The sequence below is a fragment of the Barbatula barbatula genome (genome assembly GCF_947034865.1).
Source record: "Barbatula barbatula genome assembly, chromosome: 4".
NCBI classification, from domain to species: Eukaryota; Metazoa; Chordata; class Actinopteri; order Cypriniformes; family Nemacheilidae; genus Barbatula; species Barbatula barbatula.
Window position 1 is genome coordinate 24985558 of NC_136768.1, and position 27806 is coordinate 25013363.

The 27806-nt window shown below is 36.9% G+C and overlaps 1 long non-coding RNA gene across 1 annotated transcript; it reads right to left on the reverse strand.

Moving 5' to 3' along the window:
* Positions 1–13251: 13251 nt before the first annotated feature.
* LOC306893554 lies at positions 13252–15810 on the reverse strand. The gene is made up of 3 exons (XR_013786592.1): positions 15771–15810; positions 14710–14732; positions 13252–13963 (listed from the first exon to the last, which is right to left on the reverse strand). It is a non-coding gene; the product is annotated as an uncharacterized lncRNA (long non-coding RNA).
* Positions 15811–27806: the final 11996 nt, after the last annotated feature.

Sequence of the window (27806 nt, forward strand, 5' to 3'; positions counted from 1 at the left end):
CATTCGGCCACCGGGGGGCGAAGTAACGGTTTTAGAGTGCATAAACAATTGTATATCACGTGACATTTGACATATACCCAAACTATTTACATCATATGATAGCTCCTGTCATTCTGAACAACTTTGCCTCTGGACTTGCTTCTGTCGATCAAACGGTTCGTGAGTTATCGTTGACGATGTCAAAAATCTACTTTCGCGAACTAGTCCTTGGTTTTTCAACCGATCGGAACCAAACCAATGCAGATGACTTCTATGGAGTGTGAATGTAAATAATCATTGAAAAAAAGTTGAAATTTATATTCATACACGGTAGGGGGGGCCAAAAACTGAACTGAGCGGAGCCTATCACAATTACATGGCCATAAATCCAGAACGGATTAACACATCATCATGGGGCTTGAATCATATGTGTAGACCATCACTCTGAGGTCACCTACAAAAGAAGGTGGCGTTTGGACACTATGTGGCGCTAAACCAGTAAAAATGGCAAAATTGACGCGTATTTCATTTCTTAAACAATTGTGCATCACCTGATCATTTGACATTTACACAAACTAATAATATCATACGATAGTCCTCCACATTCTGAACAAATTTGCCTCTTGATCCATTGATGTCAATCAAACTGTTCACGAGTTATCGGTGATGATTTTAAGCACTTACTTTTGCTAACTAGTCTTTGAGTTTTTGCCCAATCAAAGCCAAACCAACACAGATGAAGTCTTTGGGGTGGGATCATAAAAAGTACTTGCAAAAAAGTTGAAATTTAAATTCAGGGTCGCTTGGGGTGTTAATACATACATGGTATTGTGTCCGTTATAGCCACTAGATGACAGCACAGCATCACTAAGTCGCTCTTAGTAAACAACAATACGTATTCGATTCAAAAATAAATATTTAAGCACTGGATCTTCGCTGGTTATTCAAATAACTTGCATACGAAAGCACTTTTTCTCCTTTCTCCAAAATCCGACAATTCTCACGGCTCAAGGACAACTGGAAAATAATCGTCCAGGTACAGGAACTTTAGACTACTTGCATTTGAAAGCACTCTTTCCCACTTTACAAAAGCCAACAACTCCTTTGACTCTTTGACGTTTCAAAATTTACAAATCTTGCCACAGGAGCACTGCATTTTGTAGGTATCATCATCAACTCGTGGCAGCCTGCATTGTTTCCATCATAACCACTAGATGGAAGCAGAGAATCACTCATTGGCTCATTTGTGGTCTTATAGCACAACCTATGGTCAAGATCACTATTAAAAAAGAAATTCTGAAGTAAATTGTCTATATTGGCTATAGATAGTTTTTCACAAATTTTTACAGGCTTTTTGAACTTGGGACATTTAGGAAGATCACATGCTTTTAGTATATGTGCATGTGTGTTTAAGCATGCGTACATTGCATGAGCCGATACTGATAATTCCTGTCATTTTTCTACGCTAACAATTTCTAAGTGAAATTTTTTATCTTCACCATTTTTAACAAAGCAATTTGTTTTATCTCATTTAATAAGCTCTCTCTGATATTCTTAAATATTTACTCAATAATTATTATTAAAGTCACTGAGTGCAGCTGTGATACATCAGAGGAGACCTGTCCCTCTCGACTTACTGTCTACTCTCAGTGTTTCTCTCCATATATTTATCATTGGACACTGGAGTTTGGGTTCTTTGCCACAAGACCATAGACTTGCTCACTAGACTGCTTTTATTTTATTAAATTACCTTGGTTTTTTCAACAATCCACATTGTGACAATCGATATTTAAATAAAATGGAAATTTTTACATTTTCATAAAAGGTGACATTTTCAGGACCCCAAAAGTGACGTGCATGCACCACCTGGTGGCTATTTAATAATAAAGCAACAACATAAATTATCTTGTGTGTGTGTGTGTGTGCGTGCGTGCGTAAGTTTAATGAATGTGTGTAATCTTTCAATATGCTTTTCTTACTTTCCTTTCATAAATGTATTGTTTTGCTTATAGACATTTTATCTCATGTTCAGCTGCTTTCTTACAATAATTTTTTTATAAAAAAGCTTTATATAAATAAACTTGAGTTGAGATAAACAACAATGCAACATTTTATACCAGTACAAATTTTTATGTTGTATTTTAGCCAATAGATGGCAGCAGAGTACCACTAACTTGCTTATTGTAATCCATTGGTTTTTCTTTACACAAAAAAAGGTATTTTGAAGAATGTTTATATATTTAAAACCAGTTGGTCCTCATTGTATGAACACAAAACTGATGCAAGTCAGTAGGAAGCGAACACTTTTGGTTACCAGCCCACCAAATGTATTGTTACTCAAAAAAAGGGATATATTCAAATATGTATTTATATAAATACATGAATCTAATTGCAAAAAAACCCAATAATTAATACATTTTTTTACTTTTTTGTGAAGCAATAAATAAATAATTGAAATAGTATTAAAAGCTTTCATTTATTTTGAATTTTAACAAAACTGCTGAGTACATCAAAGGACACAATAACATATAGGCTAGCCATATTTTAAACAAACAAATAAGTATTTAAAAGTAACAAAAAATATCAAGGATTTTAATTGTTCATGTATTGACATAGCAAAGTGTTTGTTTTAATAGATAGAACTACATATTAAATCAAACCAATTGGGAAAAGGAAAATATTTTTAATGACAGAATATAGAAATTGATAAAATAAATCAAAGTGAAACACTGGAACATCAATAATGATTTAGAACACACACAAATAAATTATAATAATTGCATTTAAAAATATATAATATTTATAAAAAATGCATTTCTTCATGTCTTATGTCATTTCAAAAAATATTATAAGAAAAGAAATAAGGAGCATTTGTCATATTCATTCATAAATATGGATTTTTAAACACTTAACAGGGTTTATGCAAACAGGGCAATGGTGTTTGTTTGCTAAAATCTTAGCCACGTTTGTTACATCAAGCACACATAGCTACATGAGGAACAATAGTGTTTTACACTCAGTTGCTTGAAAATACATCCAGGATTGGCGTTAACAAGATGAGTTGAATTATCCATCCAATATGTCATCACTGACTATAAAGAAGAGCGTTTAGTAAGCTATACATTTAATACCACATTTACTAATACTTGGTACAAAGTACTTGAGGCTTGATCAAAAATGCTGAACAGTGGTGTTGTCAGTTTGCTGAAAGTTTAGTTGGTAAACATATCATTATCACTTGGTGAAAAGTAACCTTAGTGCTATTAGATCAAAAGTGGCGTATCTGGTTAAAATTTAACTGTATGTACATCATATACCCATATGGAGGTACCCAATTGGATGAAATTTGAATAAAATGCTTTTTATTCATTCATTCATTTTCAATGCATTGAAAAAATAAAAGTACACATAAATACACAACCACAAAGCAAACAGATGCATGATGAAAGCAGGAAGAAAGCAAAAGGGCGACTCAGAGCAGGACCAGGAAGAAGGCCAATTGCAGCAAGATGCAGATTAGAGGTACGGTAGGAGGTAAACACAGCTCTGTGTGATGTAAGTAAAGTTGAGAACAGTGTTGTTCTAAATGAACGTGATGGTGAATGACAGTTGGACCTGGGTAAGATATCTTGATACTTGGTGTGACCAGTGGCATTGAAGATGAGTTGGGACTGTGCTAAACCGGCACAGCTGAAGATGCATTGGAACTGGATTGAATCAATGGAGACTGTGAATAAAAGTGAATAAAATTAAGATGAATAAAAGTCAGTGAGCAGTTAACATTTCAGATTATTTGACATATCACACTAAAAGAAGTGTAATAATGTAACAGGACAAAATTATGCTGGTTTCTTCTTCTGAGAGTCATGAATAAAAATCAAAAGCTGCAATGAGCCGAAAGTCATTCATTCAGATAGTTTTGAAAAAACGTAGGTTTGTCTTCTGCTACTAAATGGAGTCACACAGATGTACTGTAAAGTCAATATTTTGTAACTGGAATGTAAATCTATCAACCAAACTTGCCTTCAGTCAACAGTCCAAGATGATGGTGGTGATGAAGTGATACGTCCAATATACAATTAAAGTCTTCTTTCTTGATTTTATAGAAACTGGCAATGTCTGCTGGTCATGGAGTTGAGAACAGTGGAATGTTGTTGTCACAAAGATGATGTTGTCATCAGAGCAGCATAGAAGATTTGGTGTATCTGTAGAAAATGAGATTCTGATTAGAACATTGTTTTATATAAAGCCTACTATACACATCTATGTTACATTAATACATAGTCAATATATATAATTTTTCACAATATGTTTGTAACACAAACATATGTTATACATTGGACATGTTAATATAATAAAATTCATGGCCAAGAGATAAAATATATTTTCACCTGTTTATTACTATTTGAAGTGTTCGGATATAGATGCCAATGAACCAGCAGATTTCGACAATGATTTTTCAGAGTTCTCATTTCTCCTTTTGTTTTTCTCCTTCCTCTTTCCTTTATATATTGATGTTACTGTTCTGCTTTAAGACTACATACACACTCATGATATGTAGATAGACACAACACATACATTTTGAAGAATAAAATAAATAAAACAAATTAATAAAGATAATACTTAAATGAATGAATGAATAAATGAAAAAGACACAAATAAAAATGTAATAATAATTTAAAAAAACATAAAACAGTACAATGAATAGTAGTACAATGTTTGAGTAGTATATAAATACGTGTAATGATTATTAAATAAATTACCTTATTATATTAGGTTAAAAAATATAATATTCAGATAGGAAAAATAAATCTACATGACCCTAACAACCAGTAATAATAGAAACAAAAAAATCCCAATGCTGCCTTCACATGCTACCAGAAATGTGCTGCTTCTGCTATCTTTTCACTGCACGTGTTTAACAAAAAAGTAGTATATGTAATATGGTCTGTTATTTGCAGTACAGGAAAATACTTTACTTCTGGTCAGCGGATTGTAGGCCTATGTAGCATAATTACTGAAGTTTATATAGGTCACATCCAAAGATCATTTGATCATATGATTATTTGATTGGAGCACAGGAAACACATTTCTTATGTTTGGTTGATCGTAGTATAGTTGCTTATGTGCAGTTTTTTTACATACATCCAAAAATCTGATTGGATCCAAAATGTTCACATATGCAGTTAGTCATCACACAAAGCCCAAATGTGATGTTTTATAATGAATGACTTTTGTCGTATCTGCTGTGGTTTGTTATGTGCAGTGAAAAAACTTTAAATGTTTAAATGTTCACATTTCGTGTCTTTTAAATGCAGAGTTTTTCTAGGTGCATCAGCAGCACATTACCATAAGAATATGTCAAGTTCTCAGAATATTAAACTTAGTAAAGATGAAGACACAGATGATCACAGCTTAAATAAATCTACTAGCAGAGTTATTGCCAGGTTTATAACTCATGGTTACTTAGCAACAACAGACACATGATATAAAATGAACTGGCAGGATACTGGAGAACAGTTAATGGATGATCTGCTCACGCTGTCTAAGTGATCTCACCTGAGATAGAGTCATTTTTCATCTACTGGAATTTTAACAGTAAGGCATGTTTGATTGTTTAGTTGTCCAGTAATATTGGCATCTCAATGAAGGGAAGGATGGTTTTTAGCTATTTCTTTAGAAAATATTCTTATATTTTGTAGTTTAAGATAAATTGACTAAAAATATTTTCTTAAAAAGAATAATACAAAAATATATAACTAAATAAGAAAATAAATAAAATAAATTCATACTCACAATAATTCCGATAGCAAGTGAAGGCAGCAAAAAGTCCCACAGGGGTCGTCCATATTTTAAGCCCTACCCCTGTATCCCCCTCCCCCCATATTGTTGGACGATTTCTTTATTCTAAAAATGTCATTGCAATACTATTATAATGTAAGTAAATATGCATCACTGTTTACTTTATCCAAACCTTTATATTATCTTCATCAACTTCATTAGTGGCATAAACATATAAACTCTATCAACACAATGAACAATTTCACTTTGTTTAATAATAGTAACCTTTTCTTTAATTATTTCCTCACCTTTTTTGTATAGCTTTATGCGATTTCATCTAGCACATTAAAATAGCCACTTGAGCACAATGCAGTCATGATAGCTGAAGTATGTGGGCATTATGTCAATCTTTATTTTATCCAACTCAATATCTTTTATATAAACATGATCAATCAATGTGCCATTTTCAGTTGTTGCACTGTGAACTATTTGTGTGAAACCAAACTGCTGCATGACATCATGAATAGTTGATTTATTGAGAAGGTTTTCATTGAAATCTCCAAGAATGATTTTGCCTCCTGGAAAACTGTTGATTTCATTGATCAAGTGAATCAAGTTCTCTCTAAACAACGGTACATTATATGATGGAGGTCTGTACACGACTGCCACTGTTGTGTTTAAATGTTCAACCCTGCACATTAGACATTCAATGTTAATACATGGTAGATCAAGTACAGTAACTTCTACATTCTCTCTGTGATATACACCCACACCACCATGATTTTCCTCTTTTAGTTTAGCAAACACATCTTGACTTGTGTCATATGCATCACTTCGTGTTTTGTCATGAATATAGTATCCAGCAAGACTGATATCATTCTCATAATAGTTTGGTTTTAGCCATGTCTCTGTCACACAAATCATATCTGCTTGAAAATATCTACTGTCATGTCGAATGTCTGAGATATGTGGAATGAGCCCTTGCACGTTGTGTAACATCATTTGAAATGTTGAACTTTCTGTTGTTTCACATGGAAGAATGAATGGTGGCATACTCTGCAAAGCTTGTACAATGTTATCTTTTGCAAAAATAACTTTTTCCTTGAAAGCTTCTATTATCAGTCCATCAAGAGAAGTCACACGACTTAAAGCAACATAAGCTTGTCCTGGAGCAAATATCTTTTTCAATGATACAACAGCTTTATTCACTGTGAGACCTTGTACTTTGTGAACTGTACATGCGTAAGCAAGTTTCAGTGAATACTGTATTCTGATGCCCCCAGCGCTTGTGACTTTTTCTTCTGAAGGTTCAATCGGTGTACATTTCTCCAGTCCAGGTTTTAAACATGGGTTTTTACCTCTGGCTTCTTTACCAATTCTTTCATCATCAAAATCAATATATATTTTGGCTGGAAATGTTTCATCATCATCATAACAGAATTCTTTAATTGTCCCAAAAACACCATTCACAAGCCCATCAGAAACATTAATATTCTTCAGCAGCATTACTCGAGCATCAACAGCTAACTCAAGAGATTTCTCTAAAGAACTGTTCTGAATTCTGACATGAAACCCATCTTTTCTTTCCATTCGGCCAGTCTTCGCATTTCTCTCAAAGTCTTTGGCATTTACAGTAACTGTGTCAGAGCACAATTTACACAACTTCTTTATGTTATGATCATCAACTTCTCTGTTAGTTGCATATATGTGGATAGCTGTGCTTTCATCTCCATCACCAGTTTCACATTGTTTAATCATAGCAACATCTTCTTTAAGCAGTGGTTCACCTTTTTTATGTACTCTCAGACGATTTAATAATTCTGCAAACCTTTTGTCCTTCTGTCTCATAATCTCTGTGAGCTCAACGAAACTGAAGTTAGTTTCCCAAAGATTCACACTGTTCACAGGTTCGGTGTAAAGTGGTTTTCCTTTAACAGGTGACAGCTGATAAAAATCTCCGACTGCGATGACACAGACTTTTCCAAATGCAGAATAATCCCCAGTTTGTTTGATTTGTCTCAATCTTCCATGAATATATGCTAGAAGTTTATGATCAACCATTGAAATTTCATCAATTATCAAAATTTGCAATTTTCCAAATTTGGCTCTCAATGAATTAATTTTTTCATCTCCAAGAGGTTGATATGGCAGTGAAGCATTTGTTCCGATAGAGAAAGTGCTGTGGATTGTAGCGGCATTGATATTATAAGCAGCAACACCAGTCGGAGCTGTTAACAGCACGTGTGTCTCATCTGGATTGTCTGACAACTGTGAGAGGATACGAGACGTTTCATAATACATTGCTTTAATCAGTACAGACTTTCCAACACCTCCTGGACCAGATATGAACACATGAAATGGATCTGGGTTTTCACCTTGTACTTTTGCTAAACACCACTGTCGCACTTTATAAAAGATTTGTGACTGTTTTTCATTCAATGATTGTAGTAAAGCCATTGCATCTTGTTTTGTCATAGCAGATGGATTTTTTTCTATTTTGGAAACACATGCGTTTGGTAATAGATCGGGTATGACATCATCACCTCCCTCTGTTTCTATTTGTTGTTTATTCTCCAGACATTCTAAACGCTCAAGTTCAGCTTCAGGACAGATTTCAGCCCAAGCATCCTCCATTGGTCCATGTTGTTCTAGATCATCTTGAGCTCTTTGTATTGTGTCTGCTTCTTTTTCAAATTTTGCCATGTTTGTGTCCACTATCATTTTCACTGACTCAAGCTCGTCATTAATGGTTACATATGCAGTCTCATAAAAATCTTTATGGGAAGTGAAATTTGGTGGTTTCAGTTGGCTTTGAGAATAATGAGGCAAAAATAATTCCAAAATACTTTGAAAATAATTTTCTGGATTTTTAGTGGGTGAAAAACGTGCGTATCGTACAACAGCAAAGCCTGTGCGAGTTCTTTTCCTCACAAATCCCATGTCATTGTCCAGTCTTACTCTGTCAGAACAAGAGATTTCAGATTTACACAAAACTCTGTATTCTGATGCAAAAGTTGCTAAACACATTCCAGTAAATTCTTTTGTGTTTGGTCGAGCTCTGTATCTGTCTGTGATGCTTTTCATCCATATGTCATCACTGTCATTTTCTGCACATTCAGCTTTTTTCTGCATTACGTTTAAGGGCAAACTCATTTTTACTGTATTAGGTCCAGTTGGAATGAAAACCACTTTCCTTGATGCTTCTTTTAATCTCATGTTTGTCAGCCGATAAACACTTTCTTGAGCCGAAACCTCTCGATTATGTAAAAACACGCTTCCAAGTTTTCTTAAAGCCTGCTTTGCATCCATATTACCTTGACTGTGTGCTTCTTTCTGAGCATTAGCTAGCAGCAATCCCATTTCTCTCTCAGCTTTGGAAATGTAGGAAATGATATAAACAACACAAGAATAAGCATCAACAACAAACTGTATGTCCATGTTTGCATTCCAGCAGCGTAAAAGATCAGGATTATACTGATTCACCCACACGTCACTTGGCTTTCTCTTCAACAGAACACTTGTTTTCTTGGTCAGTTTAATGTACGCAGCTTCAAAGATCCGTTGATTTATACCAAGAGATGCAAACAAAGAGTCAACTGAGTCAAATACAGCATCACTATTCAACAAACATTCTTTTACTTGTTTTAATATAGATTCAGCTAGCTCACTTGATATTTCTTTACAGTTGTTTGTATTTTCATGTTTTTTATCATCAGCTCCCTTTTTATCCTTATCAGTATTTCTGCTTCTTGTAATGAAAGTATTTTTGCTCGGTGGACGTGGAAAGTTAAATCTACACACAGTTCCTTTCTTTCTACATGTTTTTGAATGTCTTTTGCTGTGTTGTTGAACACTGCTCACAATTTCATACAGTTCATCTTCCTCAGATGGCATTTCACAAGTCACATACTTATCAACAAATGCAACAACATCTTTATCATCATCTCTGTCCACTTGAGGTGCATTTTCAACCCAAAACAAACAGTGTGTATGAGGCGATCCACGCTGCTGAAATTCTACACGATAGAAATAATCAATGACTTTTCCGATTGGTTGAGCAGGTGACATGATCACATCTTTAAGAAAGCAGTGAAATCTATGATCAAACATCCGAGCAGCGGTTACTGGATTACGTTTAAGCATTCCACATCTCTCAGACCAGTCCAGTTCATCAATAGGAGTTTCACAGCCCTCTTGTCTCGCAATAGTCTGCATTAGCTCTGGCCAGCGCAAGTCAGCTGATGAAAATGACGCAAAAAACGATGGAAGGCCTTGTTGACGCAAAATTGCGAAAAGATCTCGTTGGCAGGAGCTCCAGAAACTCGGTGATCCTCTTATTGGCTTTAAGAATTTATAACCCTGATCAAAATTCAAAATCTTTTGAAGTGATTCTTTATTTGTCAGATTCTCTGGAGTAATTTTTGTTTTGTTATCAGTATGATAACCTTTCCTTAAAGCAATTGATACATTTGAAATAACTTGATTCAGCTCAGACAAATATTGGCCATAAAATATGTAATCTAGGTTTTGAGCAAAACGTCCGTCTGCGTTTAGGATTCTATTTTTCAAGTATTTACAAATTGTTAGTTTTTCCTGTCTTGAGTCATGAAACGTTCCTGTTCCTTTTGGGAAGAGAACTGGAAAACATTTGGCTTCATTCGTTTCATCCATTAACATTCTCACTGGACTACTGCCCTCTGCTGGTGCAAGTGACATAATGCCATCAAAATGCTGATCACAGATTTCTTGTCCAATATCCACTGGTTGAAGGCATGTGTCCATATATAATCCATGCTGTTGTCTATCATGAAGTGTCTCATCAGTCATCTCATCATCTTCATTCTCAGTTTTGTTCTCTGTCTCAACACACATGTCCTGACAATTCTCTGAATGTTGCTCACTATTGTCAATTTCCTCGACAATTTCTTCTTCTGTTTTACTCAGAGGATTAATCCAAGTTTCATTAAAGTCCACATCTGAATACCACTTGTTATTATCCTTTAAGTATGCCAGCGCTGTCTTTATCTTATCAGTATGTACATATTTATACTCATAATGTCCTTTATATGTTAATTTCCTCTTTAGCTTTACACGAATCATCAAATCATCATTTTCTGATCTTGGTAAGACATTCACCACTTCTGTCACATTAGATGGGACACAGGTCACAGGTCCATGAACACCATTCTGTCCACCTCGTGGTAATGCCAGCATCTTCATGAATGGAATATGCTTTGCTATCAGATGTGTCTCAAGAGAATTTAAACAGCTCAGTTCAGGAGGAATAGGATCCAGAGCAAGATTATTTGCTACACTTTCAGCAGGCATTTTACCATCAGAAATCTTTCTATCACATGTGTGACAAATCCACAGAGATGCAGCAGAGCTGTTTCTGTAAGCACAGTCTTCACAACAGTCTTCATTACACTCATGTACATAATTAAATGTTACACATTTTTCTGCAACATACCTGCATTGTGCTGACTTTTGAAAGTATGTATCTATTCTGCAGTGTTTAACCTGCATTTTAAAGCAACAGCGATGACAAACTGAACAAACATATTCAGGACCTGTAGATATTTTATCTTTAAACTGTTCCACCACAAAGTCAATGTCTTTTTTATTCATCTGTGTCTCACATCGTCTTTCAGTGTTTCTTATTTTAATCCTACTAGCAAAGCCATCATCATTTCTGTATTTCTGTATATTATAATCTATAACACTGTTTCTATGTATTTCATTCTCATGGTATTTTCTGTGGCTGAATTCTTTTTTGGCCTGTTTGTGTATTTCATTCTCGTGATATTTTCTGTGGCTGAATTCTTTTTTGGCCTGTTTGTGTATTTCATTGTCGTGGTATTTTCGGTGGCTAAATTCTTTTTTGGCCTGTTTGTGTATTTCATTCTCGTGGTATTTTCTGTGGCTAAATTCTTTTTTGGCCTGTTTGTGTATTTCATTCTCGTGGTATTTTCGGTGACTAAATTCTTTTTTGGCCTGTTTGTGTATTTCATTCTCATGATATTTTCTGTGGCTAAATTCTTTCACGGCCTGCTTGTGTATTTCATCATTCGCATACTTCTCTGTACTAAACTTTTTCACAATCTCACGATGCAAATCATCAAATTTATATCTATTTTTACTATATTGTTTGATCTTTTCTTGATGCTGTTCATTTGTCTTGTATTTCTCAGTGCTGAATTTCATCAGTTTATCTTTGTAAATTTCATCCTCATGATACCTTTTGTTAACATTGATGTTTTTCTTTTTTTGTAAGTCATTATTGGTGGTGTATTGAAGTTTCTCCCTGTACTGCTTACGTGAGTATGGTGTTCGTTTTAATGAATCATCTTCAGATAGTGATTTACAAAAGGAGGCACAGTTACTATCAGTGGTTTTCACACACAGAACAACTTCATAATGACAGCTGTTGACATGTTTCAGGTAAATCCCATTACTTTGACAACCACGTCTATTTGATGAGACATTTGAAGATGAATATTTAAGCCATTTATCATCACTGTATGTAAATATGTCAACACCAATTAAATCACTAGTAGCCTGAATCTCAAGTTCTGTTGCCCAAACACCGAGATATTTCATCCTTGATGTGGAAATATAGTCTCTTACAGAACTGTGTCCTTCTCTGAGATACTGTGTGTAGTTTGATTCATTCTGCAGTATGTGTGTAACAACAGCTCGTCTCATTCTACGATGTTCTGTCTCATCCTGAGATACAGCATAGGTTAGTGCTCGGAAAAAACAATTGCCATCTCCTACAATACTTTTAGTTACACAAGGCTCAGCCATTTCAGCAGCCACACTTGCATTGTTCTGTTCTCTGACAATGTTTACAATGTTCAACTTTAAACAAATGCTTTTTTGTTGCTGTACTGTTAACGGACTAAACTGAAAAGTGTCATTGACAATTTCTGAAATAAATTCAACATCACTTGTATATTCATTTGTTGACTCCACACAAATGACTTCAGGTGTGTGTTGAACACACGTTTCATTAATAGATTCTGTATCTGTGCTTGTGACATCAATAACACACTGATTGAGATTTACATCAATTTCTATTTCAGAGTTTACCGCTTGTTCAGCTTCAGCATCTGTCGCGACTACTGGACTGTACACAGAGACAGAAGGCACGTCACTCATGTTTACATTCACTCCAGTTACTTCAAAGGGAGTACCGTCAGCTTCCAGTGATGCTCCGAGCTTCTTAAAATGCGTGCACAGAGATCTCATGTCACGGTGGAAAACCACTACACTCTTACCCTCACATGCTAATGTTCCGTCAACATTTCGTGAATGTGGATCGATGACTGCATACCAGGAGCCTTGTTTGACTGCTGCACAAATGCTTCTCTGGACATTCACCAAACATGCATCAAAATTCTGAAATGCTCGAGTCAGAGCTTTATCTAGAGACATGTAAACATTACGCATAGATTTCTGATATCTAGTCACACCAAACAAACCACTTAATGTTGTCCCATAGTTTATTGCAAAAGTACAATCATTCAGTGTGTGTGTGTCAGGCAGTTCCTCGACGTACATGTAGCCATTGATGTGGTCACTGATCTTTCCAGCAGCTTCCAGGTCTGAATAGAATTGATCACCATGCAATAACACAGAATTAATATCACTGGTGCTCCACTGAAAAACATTTTTCAATTTACACATCAGAATTGCAGTTAAACTGTTAACAGCACATTGCTTCCCATAATTCTGGACATAACGAGGATCTCCTTGATGGAAAGAGCCAGTGATGAAGGATGTCTGAGGAAACAAGTCAAAAACAGCATTCATGGTTATTTTAGATTTTTGCTCATAGTTTGATTGACACTTTGGTTCAAGACTGGTTTCATGATTAGGCATATTGGAAGGTATTTGGAAAGGTATTTTGGAAGGTATTTTGGAAGGTATTTGGAAAGGTATTTTGGAAGGTATTTGGAAAGGTATTTTGGAAGGTATTTGGAAAGGTATTTTGGAAGGTATTTGGAAAGGTATTTTGGAAGGTATTTGGAAAGGTATTTTGGAAGGTATTTGTGCAGAACTGTCATGATGTCCGAAACATTCAGTTGATTGTGCCACTTTATTAACAGCAGGCACACCCTCTGCAGGATAAGGAGCCATCCGGTCCACCATCCTTTTCTTGGCTACCTGCGAACGCAGGCTCTTCTTAGTACGGGGCATTCTGCACACAAAAATAAATAATATTAAAGATTAGTTACAAATGCAATACAATATCAAAAAACCTAGTTTCAATTTTTTTCATATTACAACAAGGTCTAATATTATTAATGACAGTATTTGTTTCCATTTTGTGTAGTTTTAAGTATAAGATGACCAGATGGGCCTGTCGCAAGAACACCACCTGCCCAGGATATCACCTATGTTTCTGAGTATGCATGCAAAATGTACTTGCTACATCATGTGCCAACTTATGCGTTTTTTGCATAGGGTTGGGTACTGTTTGGGATTTTTTTTATACTAGTGATACTCTTTTGAAACAATAATGGTGCCCTAATCATTACCTAAAAAAAGATATTGAATGATATTAAGTAGTACATTACACAAGATCATTATGCAGATGATACTCGATACACATAGATTCACATAAGTCACCAAAAACATATTTTGCATTTCTGCATACCCAGATATGGACACAGTCGAAATCCTGTACTGATCATGTCCCTTGGAACAAGCACATTTGGTCACTTTCCCTGAGCAATGAAATGATTTGATGATACTACTAACTGAATACTACTGCGCAACTTCAAATCTAAAGTATCAGCTCAAAACAATATTCACATAAAAGACATTTAGTGAAACACAAAATAAAAATAACCATTGACTAAACACTTTGTAACATAATAAGACTTAACTTCTAGTTACATTTTAAAAATATTTATAAACAAAAGACAAAATTTACATTTTTACCTCAGATTCACCTTCACCGTCTTCTGCAACATAAAAGTGAAAAACATTTAATAACCAACATATAACATTACACTTTAGCTGATTATAAAGTGCTGACTTTTAAAGATATGTCAGTTTAGTTTATTTGAACATTAATCATGTATGTCACTTTACGATACATCTATAAAGCAAACACACATACACGTGTAAATGTGTGTCACAACACCCACCACAGTGTCACCACAGCTGACATAAATGTATATAATAAATCACTTTTATTGTAATTATGTACTATCTTAAAGCATAATAAGCCGTTTACCTTTGTTTTGCTCTCATATAACTAGATCAATAATATCAGTACCATTGTACACATGGTCAACGAGGGAATGGGGAAAAATAAAATCCCTGTCCGGCAAAGTGAAAAGGAAAATACAGTAATATACTACGACTTTGCCTTATTTTTATAGTATTTATTTTTAATACTGCTCCAGTGAGCATATACACCTTAAAATGTAGATGCACAATTTCATTATTTTTATATTTTTTAAGAAATAAAAATAATGGGAACCATTCTTCGTTTTTTCCGTATGGAGTAGTTTGTAGACGGTCCATAACTGCTAACCTGCCATGCGTCGCATCAAAACAGACATAAAGTTTTAAACTGTGATCTGTGTCGATTTAGACATTGCAAATAAGCGAACTTGTATACAATTACACTCCACTACAAATCTTTTTACATTATTCGAGGCTGCATATCCGTCTTATACAACATTAAACTTCTAACCAGCGTTACATGAGTACACGATGTCATAATATATCTATAAATATAAATCACAATTCGACCTGAATATAAAAAATAATGAACACATGACGGAATTATCCTTAAAACGTTAATATGATATCATAAAAAAATAAGGACAAAACGCGTAATACAGTCAAACATTACCAACTGAGCATCTAACAAACACGAACGGTAACACTATTTCTAAACAAACATACTGTCAAAATATAGCGATGTTTTATTTTCTCTAATGAACATGTTTTAACATTTTACACCGGAGCATTGGCATCGCGTGACTTACCACTTGCAAACATCCAAAATGGATTCCTTCTCTTCCCAACAAAAACGGATGTAGGCTTACAACAACATTTGCGACACCTAGTGGAAAAAACGTATTACCATTTGTATTATCATACTTTACGTACAAAAATTAACTAGCTACTATAATGAAAAATTGTTTCTTTATTGAAATAGGATTACCATAATAGGATATATTCATCTATATTTTTATTGAATTAGGATTACCATATAGATAAAAGGATACATTTGTGGAAACTGTGGAGTTACTGCAAAAACAATCCCTGCTTAAAAAAACATTAAGTTGTGAGTCACTTTTAGATTTTTTAACTGTCATCTGCGTACCTGAGGATTATTTCTGACCATTTGTATTTCTTAATGACTATTTATATACCTGTTCTGTTCTTTATACAGACCGACGAACTCCAGCACGCCTTATGTATCTTTATTATGACCCCTGTCGTCCCCAAACATGCCTACGTGACTATGGATCTCAGTATATTAGATGACCACTAGATGTCCTCATAACCTCATATATGTATAATTCACATAATATGTTACAATACCCATCATTTGATTCCTAAAGGATAATACAATATGTCAGAAAACTCTAATGATCTCAAACTGGTATCTTGAACATGACACTGAACTCATTGTAATCCAAAGGTCTACACACTCACCATATCTTCATTTAAGTGGCTTTGATGAAGAAACAATCACACACTTGATAACAATAAACAAACATGCCATATTTTATGACAATAATAAATACCAGAATATCTATGAATACACAACATGTCATACCACAATAATTGGTTTATTTTATTAATTCATATGTTGCCTATTTGAGTATATATTTCTTTAATTGTGTTACTTAGGCCTTTTTGTCTTTTGTTTAGAAATATTGAATAAAATGACACCCACAATTCAAACCTTACAGGTTATATTAACAGAAGCCAGTGAATTGCTCTGTAAATGTAAATTAAAATACAAAAAAGTTGGATTAAAGGCTATATTAGAAGAATGGAGACGTTTGCATTCTAACATGCTTCACAGTGATCACATCTTTACACTAGCAACAAACTCTATTACACATTGGTCCTTCGAAGCAAATAGCTAATTTCTGCATCAAAAGGATAGCTTACACTCCATTTAGCAAAGACTCTACATGATTTTCGTCCACGACGACAGCAGATTCCTCCTGTCTGGACTAGGAATTACGTCTCTTCCAGCCCTACAGTCCACACAACTGGAGCTAAGAAGTTATGAGTGGAATGAATTAAACATCACAACCTGTCCCCTGTTACAAGAGCACCCCTGTAGTTTCATGGTTAACTCCACAATGGGGGTTCTTATGTAAATGCAGGAGGATAACAAGCGGTTACATCACACCATATTGGATAAACAGAATACAAAAGACGGTGGCAGAGCCTATCCCACAAACCCTGCTCCAGAACAAACACTTGTCCCTACATTAAGTGCCAATATGAGGCATTAAGCCACTTTCAGTATAGCACCTTAGTCTGTTAACCAACCATTACGTGACGTTGAATACTGGCCACCCCCTCCAGTGACTTTGAATGAGACACTGACATAGTCTGGTTTTACAGAGGTTATGGAGGAGATATAGGCACGTGTTATATAGGCCAAAGCAAGGTATAAACAGCCATGGTGATAAGGAGTCAGAGTCATGGGCAAACTCACATAACATGGGTAACCCTCCATTGCCGCCACTAAGAGATTACAACATTGGTAATATAGGACAACACAGCCATGAGAAATGTAATCCCTTTAGCCTTTTTTTAGCCTTTTTTAAATTTAAATTTAGCCTTTAATCCCAAATTTCACCTGTGATGATCCGCAAGAGTTTGCAGGGCTTCGAACATCTGTTGACAATATCCTTCCCCTGACGCTACAGAGAGATTTAAATACCAAATTATGCTGGAAAATGCTAAATTTGAGGAAGTACTCCTGATAGCTGATTCCTATAGTACTCTCTGGACTCTCTAGGTCAATAATGATTAAAAACATGTTGAGTTTTTTTTGTTGTGTGACCATTACAGGGTCCTTTTTTATATTAACGTGAATAATGTACGTTAAAGGTTGCTACTCCTTAATAAATAATCCAACTGACTTGCAATTAAGTAGTATTATACATATTATGACTCGAAACAAGCATGCTCATCAGAAGAGGCAAGCCTTCATAAAAGTCCAAAAGGCGAAATATTCATTCAAATGGGCTTTTCATACATGTCTTTGTAAGCATGCGTAGTCTGCATAGACCGTTACTGATCACCTAAGTCAAAATTCTGGGTCTAAAGGCCTATCATTCATTGAGGATGTGTGTTAGGGCCATTTCTGAAATGGATTTGACTAATTTATCCTGATAACGTGAGTCTCGCTACTGAATTGTCCGAATGACTTGATATGACAAAATGTAATCTATGTCCTATATGTGCATGTGTGTGTGAGCATGCCTGGGTCTGTATGAGCCAATGCTGACCCTTTGACTCATTTTGCTGGGTGTGGGGTTGTATTGTCGATTGTGGACATGTTAGTTTGCCATCCCTGAGACTGGTCGACGTTTACTTACCTAAACTTCTCGTTCTTCTTCTTTAGGGTTTCGAGCACGAAGTGCTGAAAACCTATTGTTTTTGTAAGGATTTTTATTCTTCTTCTTCTTATTATTATTATTCCGCCATAAAACGCGTCGCCCAGCCCAAACCGTAAGTCGTAGAAACTCGACACTTTGTCAATTGGTTGTATCTGTGCAGGCTACTCAGATACAGTGAACCAGCCAAATCGCCCCATAGGTGGCGCTATAGCGATGGCCAATGCGTTTGGGCTCAATACTTGTAAACCGGATGTCGCACAACAAAGTGTTTGGTGTCATTGGAATCCTTGGCTCCAAACTTAAAAAATAGCTATCTCCGATTTCATTTCCGGTATGCAAATTTTTCCGCTAATTTGCATTTTATGAAAAAAAAAAAAAATGAACTAGTCCCTGGATTTTTGCCCGATCGGAACCAAACCAACGCTGATGAATTCTGTGGAGTGTGAATATAAATAATCATAAAAGAAAGTTGAAATTTCGATTCAGGGTCGCTAGGGGGCATCAAAACGTCTGAACCGGAAGTAGCCTATTTCACTCAAATGACCATAACTCGTGAACCGTTTGAGCTATCTTCACGGGGCTTAGACCGTATATGTAGACCCTTAGTCCGGGGTCACAATAAAAAAGACTCGGTGTTTGGCCACTAGGTGGCGCTATAATAGCAAAGAACTCGAAAAGGGCTATAACTATGCAACCGTTTGCCCGATCGACTTATTATTTGGTATGGTGTGTCTTTGTGTCATGCTCCGTGACTGTATAAAAGGACTTTGGCGTTTCTCAAAAAACATGGCCGCCTTCGGCCAATGAATTTTGAGCACTCATTAGACAGGGTTAACGGAGGCCGATCAAAACGACACTCGCTGGGCTTGTTCGACTCGTGGTCCTGAAAGTCTGTAAGAAATATGAACTCATTCGGCCACCGGGGGGCGAAAAAACGTTTTTGCAGTGCATAAACAATTGTGTATCACTTGACATTTGACATATACTCAAACTATTTACATCATATGATAGCTCTTCTCATTCTGAACAACTTTGCCTCTTGAAATGCTTCTGTCGATCAAACGGTTCATGAGTTATCGCTGATGATGTCAAAAACCTACTTTCGCGAACTAGTCCCTGGTTTTTCAACCGATCGGAACCAAACCAATGCAGATGACTTTTGTGGAGTGTGAATGTAAATAATCATTGAAAAAAAGTTGAAATTTGTATTCATACACGGTAGGGGGGGCCAAAAACTGAACTGGGCGGAGCCTATCACATTAAAATGGCCATAAATCCAGAACGGATTAACACATCATCATGGGGCTTGGAACATATGTGTAGACCATCACTCTAAGGTCACCTACAAAAGAAGGTGCCGTTTGGACACTAGGTGGCGCTAAAACAGTAAAAATGGCAAAATTGACGCGTATTTCATTACTTAAACAATTGTGTATCACGTGACATTTGACATACACACAAACTATTGATATCATATGATAGCTCTTCTCTTTCTGAACAAATTTGCCTCATGATCTATTGATGTCAATCAAACGGTTCAGGAGTTATTGCTGATGATCTTAAAATCGTACTTTTGCAAACTAGTTCTTTGATTTTCAAGCAATTTCAAAATTTCCACCATAGTACAATTCTCTGGACTCTCTAGGTCAACAATGATTCAAAACATGTTGAGTTTTTTTTGTTGTGTGACCATTACAGGGTCCTTTTTTATATTAACGTGAATAATGTACGTTAAAGGTTGCTACTCCTTAATAAATAATCCAACTCACTTGCAATTAAGTAGTATTATGCATATTATGACTCTAAACAAGCATGCTCATCAGAAGAGGCATGCCTTCATAAAAGTACAAAAGGTGAAATATTCATGCAAATGGGCTTTTCATACATGTCTTTGTAAGCATGCGTAGTCTGCATAGACCGTTACTGATCACCTAAGTCAAAATTCTGGGTCTAAAGGCCTATCATTCATTGAGGATGTGTGTTAGGGCAATTTCTGAAATGGATTTGACTAATTTATCCTGATAACGTGAGTCTCGCTACTGAATTGTCCGAATGACTTGATATGAGAAAATGTAATCTATGTCCTATATGTGCATGTGTGTGTGAGCATGCCTGGGTCTGTATGAGCCAATGCTGACCCTTTGACTCATTTTGCTGGGTGTGGGGTTGTATTGTCGATTGTGGACATGTTAGTTTGCCATCCCTGAGACTGGTCGACGTTTACTTACCTAAACTTCTCGAAACCCGATAATTGCTGCTTGCAGCTATATTTAGGGTTTCGAGCACGAAGTGCTGAAAACCTATTGTTTTTGTAAGGATTTTTATTCTTCTTCTTCTTCTTCTTCTTCTTATTATTATTATTCCGCCATAAAACGCGTCGCCCAGCCCAAACCGTAAGTCGTAGAAACTCGAGACTTGGTCAGATGGTAGTAGTCTTGCACGCTACTCAGATACTCGGAGCCAGCCATGTCGGTCCATAGGTGGCGCTATAGCGATGGCCAATGCGTTTGGGCTCAATGCTCGTAAACCGGATGTCACACAACAAAGTGTTTGGTGTCATTGGAATCCTTGGCTCCAAACTTAAAAAACGTATATCTCCGATTTCATTTCCGGTATGCAAATTTTTTCGCTAATTTGCATTTTATGAAAAAAAAAAAAAATGAACTAGTCCCTGGATTTTTGCCCGATCGGAACCAAACCAACGCTGATGAATTCTGAGGAGTGTGAATATAAATAATCATAAAAGAAAGTTGAAAATTCGATTCAGGGTCGCTAGGGGGCATCAAAACATCCGAACCGAAAGTTGCCTATTTCGCTAAAATGGCTATACCTAGAGAACGGTTTGAGCAATCTTCACGGGGCTTAGACCATATGTGAGGACCCTCAGTACGGGGTCATAATAAAAAAGACTCGGTGTTTGGCCACTAGGTGGCGCTATAATAGCAAATATCTCGAAAACGGCAATAACTACCCAACCGTTGGCCCGATCGACTTATTATTTGGTATGGTGTGTCTTTGTGTCATGCAACATGACTGTATAAAAGGACTTTGGGGTTTCTCAAAAAACATGGCCGCCAGCGGCCAATGAATTTTGAGCACTCATTACACAGGGTTAACGGAGGCCGATCGAAACGACACTCGCTGGGCATGTTCGACTCGTGGTCCTGAAGGTCTGTAAGAAATATGAACTCATTCGGCCACTAGGGGGCGAAGTAACGGTTTTAGAGTGCATAAACAATTCTGTATCACGTGACATTTGACACATACTCAAACTATTTACATCATATGTTTGCTCTTCTCATTCTTAACAACTTTGCCTCTGGACACGCTTCTGTCGATCAAACGGATCGAGAGTTATCGCTGACGATGTCAAAAATCTACTTTCGCGAACTAGTCCTTGGTTTTTCAACCGATCGGAACCAAACCAATGCAGATGACTTCTGTGGAGTGTGAATGTAAATAATCATTGAAAAAAAGTTGAAATTTATATTCATACACGGTGGGGGGGGGCAAAAACTGAACTGGGCGGAGCCTATCACATTAAAATGGCCATAAATCCAGAACGGATTAACACATCATCATGGGGCTTGGAACATATGTGTAGACCATCACTCCGAGGTCACCTACAAAAGAAGGTGCCGTTTGGATACTAGGTGGCGCTAAAACAGTAGAAATGGCAAAATTGACGCGTATTTCATTACTTAAACAATTGTGTATCACGTGACATTTGACATACACACAAACTATTGATATCATATGATAGCTCTTCTCATTCTGAACAAATTTGCCTCTTGATCTATTGATGTCAATCAAACGGTTCAGGAGTTATTGCTGATGATGTTAAAATCGTACTTTTGCAAACTAGTTCTTTGATTTTCAAGCAATTTCAAAATTTCCACCATAGTACAATTCTCTGGACTCTATAGGTCAACAATGATTAAAAACATGTTGAGTTTTTTTTTGTTGTGTGTCCATTACAGGGTCCTTTTTTATATTAAGGTGAATAATGTACGTTAAAGGTTGCTACTCCTTAATAAATAATCCAAAGGACTTGCAATTAAGTAGTATTATACATATTTTGACTCAAAACAAGCATGCTCATCAGAAGAGGCATGCCTTCATAAAAGTCCAAAAGGTGAAATATTCATTCAAATGGGCTTTTCATACATGTCTTTGTAAGCATGCGTAGTCTGCATAGACTGTTACTGATCACCTAAGTCAAAATTCTGGGTCTAAAGGCTATCATTCATTGAGGATGTGTGTTAGGGCCATTTCTGAAATGGATTTGACCTATTTATCCTGATAACGTGAGTCTTGCTACTGAATTGTCCGAATGACTTGATATGAGAAAATGTAATGTATGTCCTATATGTGCATGTGTGTGTGAGCATGCCTGGGTCTGTATGAGCCAATGCTGACCCTTTGACTCATTTTTCTGGGTGTGGGGTTGTATTGTCGTTTGTGGACATGTTAGTTTGCCATCCCTGAGACTGGTCGACGTTTACTTACCTAAACTTCTCGAAACCCGATAATTGCTGCTTGCAGCTATATTTATTATTAGGGTTTCGAGCCCGAAGGGCTGAAAACCTATTGTTTTTGTAAGGATTTTTATTCTTCTTCTTCTTATTATTATTTTTCCGCGCTAAAACGCATCGCCCAGCCCAAACCGTAAGTCGTAGAAACTCGAGACTTTGTCAATTGGTTGTATATGTGCAGGTTACTCAGATAGAATGACCCAGCCAAATCGGCCCATAGGGGGCGCTATAGCGATGGCCAATGCGTTTGGGCTCATTGCTCGTAAACCGGATGTCGCACAACAAAGTTTTTGGTGTCATTGGAATCCTTGGCTCCAAACTTAAAAAATGGCTATCTCCGATTTCATTTCCGGTATGCAAATTTTTCCGCTAATTTGCATTTTATAAAAAAAAAAAAAAATGAACTAGTCCCTGGATTTTTGCCCAATCTGAACCAAACCAACGCTGATGAATTCTGTGGAGTGTGAATGTAAATATTCATTGAAAAAAAGTTGAAATTTCGATTCATGGTCGCTAGGGGGCATCAAAACGTCCGAACCGGAAGTAGAAAATGTAACTAAAATGGCCATAACTCGTGAAATGTTTGAGCTATCTTCACGAGGCTTGGACCCTATGTGTAGACTCTCAGTCCAGGGTCACAGTAAGAAGGAGTTGGCGTTTGGCCACTAGGTGGCGCTATAATATACATGAACTCTAAAAGGGCTATAACTACCCAACCGTTTGCCCGATCGACTTATTATTTGGTATGGTGTGTCTTTGTATCATGCACCATCACTGTATAAAAGGACTTTGGGGTTTCTCAAAAAACATGGCCGCCATCGGCCAATGAAGTTTGAGCACTCATTAGACAGGGTTAACGTAGGCCGATCGAAACGACACTCGCTGGGCTTGTTCGACTCGTGGTCCTGAAGGTCTGTAAGAAATATGAACTCATTCGGCCACTGGGGGCGAAATAACGTTTTTGGAGTTCATAAACAATTGTGTATCACGTGACATTTGACATATACTCAAACTATGGTTATCATATGATAGCTCTTCTCATTCTGAATAACTTTGCCTCTGGACACGCTTCTGTCGATCAAACGGATCATGAGTTATCGCTGATAATGTCAAAAACCTACTTTCGCGAACTAGTCCTTGGTTTTTCAACCGATAGGAACCAAACCAATGCAGATGACTTCTGTGGAGTATGAATGTAAATAATCATTGAAAAAAAGTTGAAATTTCGATTCATACACGGTAGGGGGGGCCAAAAACTGAACTGGGCGGAGCCTATCACATTAAAATGGCCATAAATATAGAACGGATTAACACATCATCATGGGGCTTGGGACATATGTGTAGACCATCACTCTGAGGTCACCTACAAAAGAAAGTGGTGTTTGGACACTAGGTGGCGCTAAACCAGTTAAAATGGCAAAATTTAGACGCATTTCAATTCTTAAACAATTGTGTATCACGTTACATTTGACTTATACCCAAAATATTTACATCAAATCATAGTTCTCTTCATTCTGAACAACTTTGCCTCTTGAAGCATTGCTGTCAATAAAACGGTCCATTAGATATCGATGATAACGTTAAATACCTACTATTGCTAACTACTTCGCGGTTTTACGCCCTATTGGAACCAAACAAACGCAGAGTGCTTCTGTGGCGTGTGAACATCAAAAGTACTTGAAAAAAAGTTGAAATTTAAATTCATACACGGTAAGGGGGCCCAAAAACTGAACTGGGCGAAGCCTATAACACTTAAACAAACGTTGTTAGAGAAGGGTTTGAGATAGCTTCACGGGGCTTTAAACATATGTGTAGACCATCGCTCTGAGCTCACGGTAAAAATAACACGGTGATTGGACACTAGGTGGCGCTTTAACGGGAACAATGGCACTAAATACTGTAATTATGCAACTGTTATACATCTACAGGTTCTGATACGCTTTGAAAATAAACCTCTCGGCCCAGGAACTTCAGACTTCTTGAGTTTGAAAGCACCTTCGCTTCAATTTAAAAGCCAACAACAATGAAAATCGGATACTCATTAACGAATTGTCCAAATGATTTGACAGTCAGGAAAATAACATTATTGTAGTATATGTGCATGTTTCTGTAAGCATGCATAGTTTCTATGAGTTCATACCTCTAATTTTTCTGTGTCTGTGTGTGTTGGACTTTGAACCTTCATGCGTTTGTTGTGGTGTGACCCCTAAACTGTTCATGAATGCACGACTGCTTTTGACTGCCTTAAAACTCGAAACCCGATAAATGCTGCTTGCAGCTTTAATTAGGGTTTCGAGCACGAAGTGCTGAAAACCTATTGTTTTTGTAAGGATTTTTATTCTTCTTCTTCTTCTTCTTCTTCTTATTATTATTATTCCGCCATAAAACGCGTCGCCCAGCCCAAACCGTAAGTCGTAGAAACTCGAGACTTGGTCAGATGGTAGTAGTCTTGCACGCTACTCAGATACTCGGAGCCAGCCATGTCGGTCCATAGGTGGCGCTATAGCGATGGCCAATGCGTTTGGGCTCAATGCTCGTAAACCGGATGTCACACAACAAAGTTTTTGGTGTCATTGGAATCCTTGGCTCCAAACTTAAAAAACGTATATCTCCGATTTCATTTCCGGTATGCAAATTTTTTCGCTAATTTGCATTTTATGAAAAAAAAAAAAAAAGAACTAGTCCCTGGATTTTTGCCCGATCGGAACCAAACCAACGCTGATGAATTCTGTGGAGTGTGAATATAAATAATCATAAAAGAAAGTTGAAAATTCGATTCAGGGTCGCTAGGGGGCATCAAAACATCCGAACCGAAAGTTGCCTATTTCGCTAAAATGGCTATACCTAGAGAACGGTTTGAGCTATCTTCACGGGGCTTAGACCATATGTGAGGACCCTCAGTCCGGGGTCATAATAAAAAAGACTCGGTGTTTGGCCACTAGGTGGCGCTATAATAGCAAATATCTCGAAAACGGCAATAACTACCCAACCGTTGGCCCGATCGACTTATTATTTGGTATGGTGTGTCTTTGTGTCATGCACCATGACTGTATAAAAGGACTTTGGGGTTTCTCAAAAAACATGGCCGCCATCGGCCAATGAATTTTGAGCACTCATTACACAGGGTTAACGGAGGCCGATCGAAACGACACTCGCTGGGCATGTTCGACTCGTGGTCCTGAAGGTCTGTAAGAAATATGAACTCATTCGGCCACTAGGGGGCGAAGTAACGGTTTTAGAGTGCATAAACAATTCTGTATCACGTGACATTTGACACATACTCAAACTATTTACATCATATGTTTGCTCTTCTCATTCTTAACAACTTTGCCTCTGGACACGCTTCTGTCGATCAAACGGATCGAGAGTTATCGCTGACGATGTCAAAAATCTACTTTCGCGAACTAGTCCTTGGTTTTTCAACCGATCGGAACCAAACCAATGCAGATGACTTCTGTGGAGTGTGAATGTAAATAATCATTGAAAAAAAGTTGAAATTTACATTCATACACGGTGGGGGGGGGGCAAAAACTGAACTGGGCGGAGCCTATCACATTAAAATGGCCATAAATCCAGAACGGATTAACACATCATCATGGGGCTTGGAACATATGTGTAGACCATCACTCCGAGGTCACCTACAAAAGAAGGTGCCGTTTGGACACTAGGTGGCGCTAAAACAGTAGAAATGGCAAAATTGACGCGTATTTCATTACTTAAACAATTGTGTATCACGTGACATTTGACATACACACAAACTATTGATATCATATGATAGCTCTTCTCATTCTGAACAAATTTGCCTCTTGATCTATTGATGTCAATCAAACGGTTCAGGAGTTATTGCTGATGATGTTAAAATCGTACTTTTGCAAACTAGTTCTTTGATTTTCAAGCAATTTCAAAATTTCCACCATAGTACAATTCTCTGGACTCTATAGGTCAACAATGATTAAAAACATGTTGAGTTTTTTTTTGTTGTGTGTCCATTACAGGGTCCTTTTTTATATTAACGTGAATAATGTACGTTAAAGGTTGCTACTCCTTAATAAATAATCCAACTGATTTGCAATTAAGTAGTATTATACATATTATGACTCAAAACAAGCATGCTCATCAGAAGAGGCATGCCTTCATAAAAGTCCAAAAGGCGAAATATTCATTCAAATGGGCTTTTCATACATGTCTTTGTAAGCATACGTAGTCTGCATAGACCGTTACTGATCACCTAAGTCAAAATTCTGGGTCTAAAGGCCTATCATTCATTGAGGATGTGTGTTAGGGCAATTTCTGAAATGGATTTGACTAATTTATCCTGATAACGTGAGTCTCGCTACTGAATTGTCCGAATGACTTGATATGAGAAAATGTAATGTATGTCCTATATGTGCATGTGTGTGTCAGCATGCCTGGGTCTGTATGAGCCAATGCTGACCCTTTGACTCATTTTTCTGGGTGTGGGGTTGTATTGTCGATTGTGGACACGTTAGTTTGCCATCCCTGAGACTGGTCGACGTTTACTTACCTAAACTTCTCGAAACCCGATAATTGCTGCTTGCAGCTATATTTATTAGGGTTTCGAGCACGAAGTGCTGAAAACCTATTGTTTTTGTAAGGATTTTTATTAGGGTTTCGAGCACGAAGTGCTGAAAACCTATTGTTTTTGTAAGGATTTTTATTCTTCTTCTTCTTCTTATTATTATTATTCCGCCATAAAACGCGTCGCCCAGCCCAAACCGTAAGTCGTAGAAACTCGACACTTTGTCAGTTGGTTGTATCTGTGCAGGTTACTCAGATACAGTGAACCAGCCAAATCGGTCCATAGGTGGCGCTATAGCGATGGTCAATGCGTTTGGGCTCATTGCTCGTAAACCGGATGTCGCACAACAAA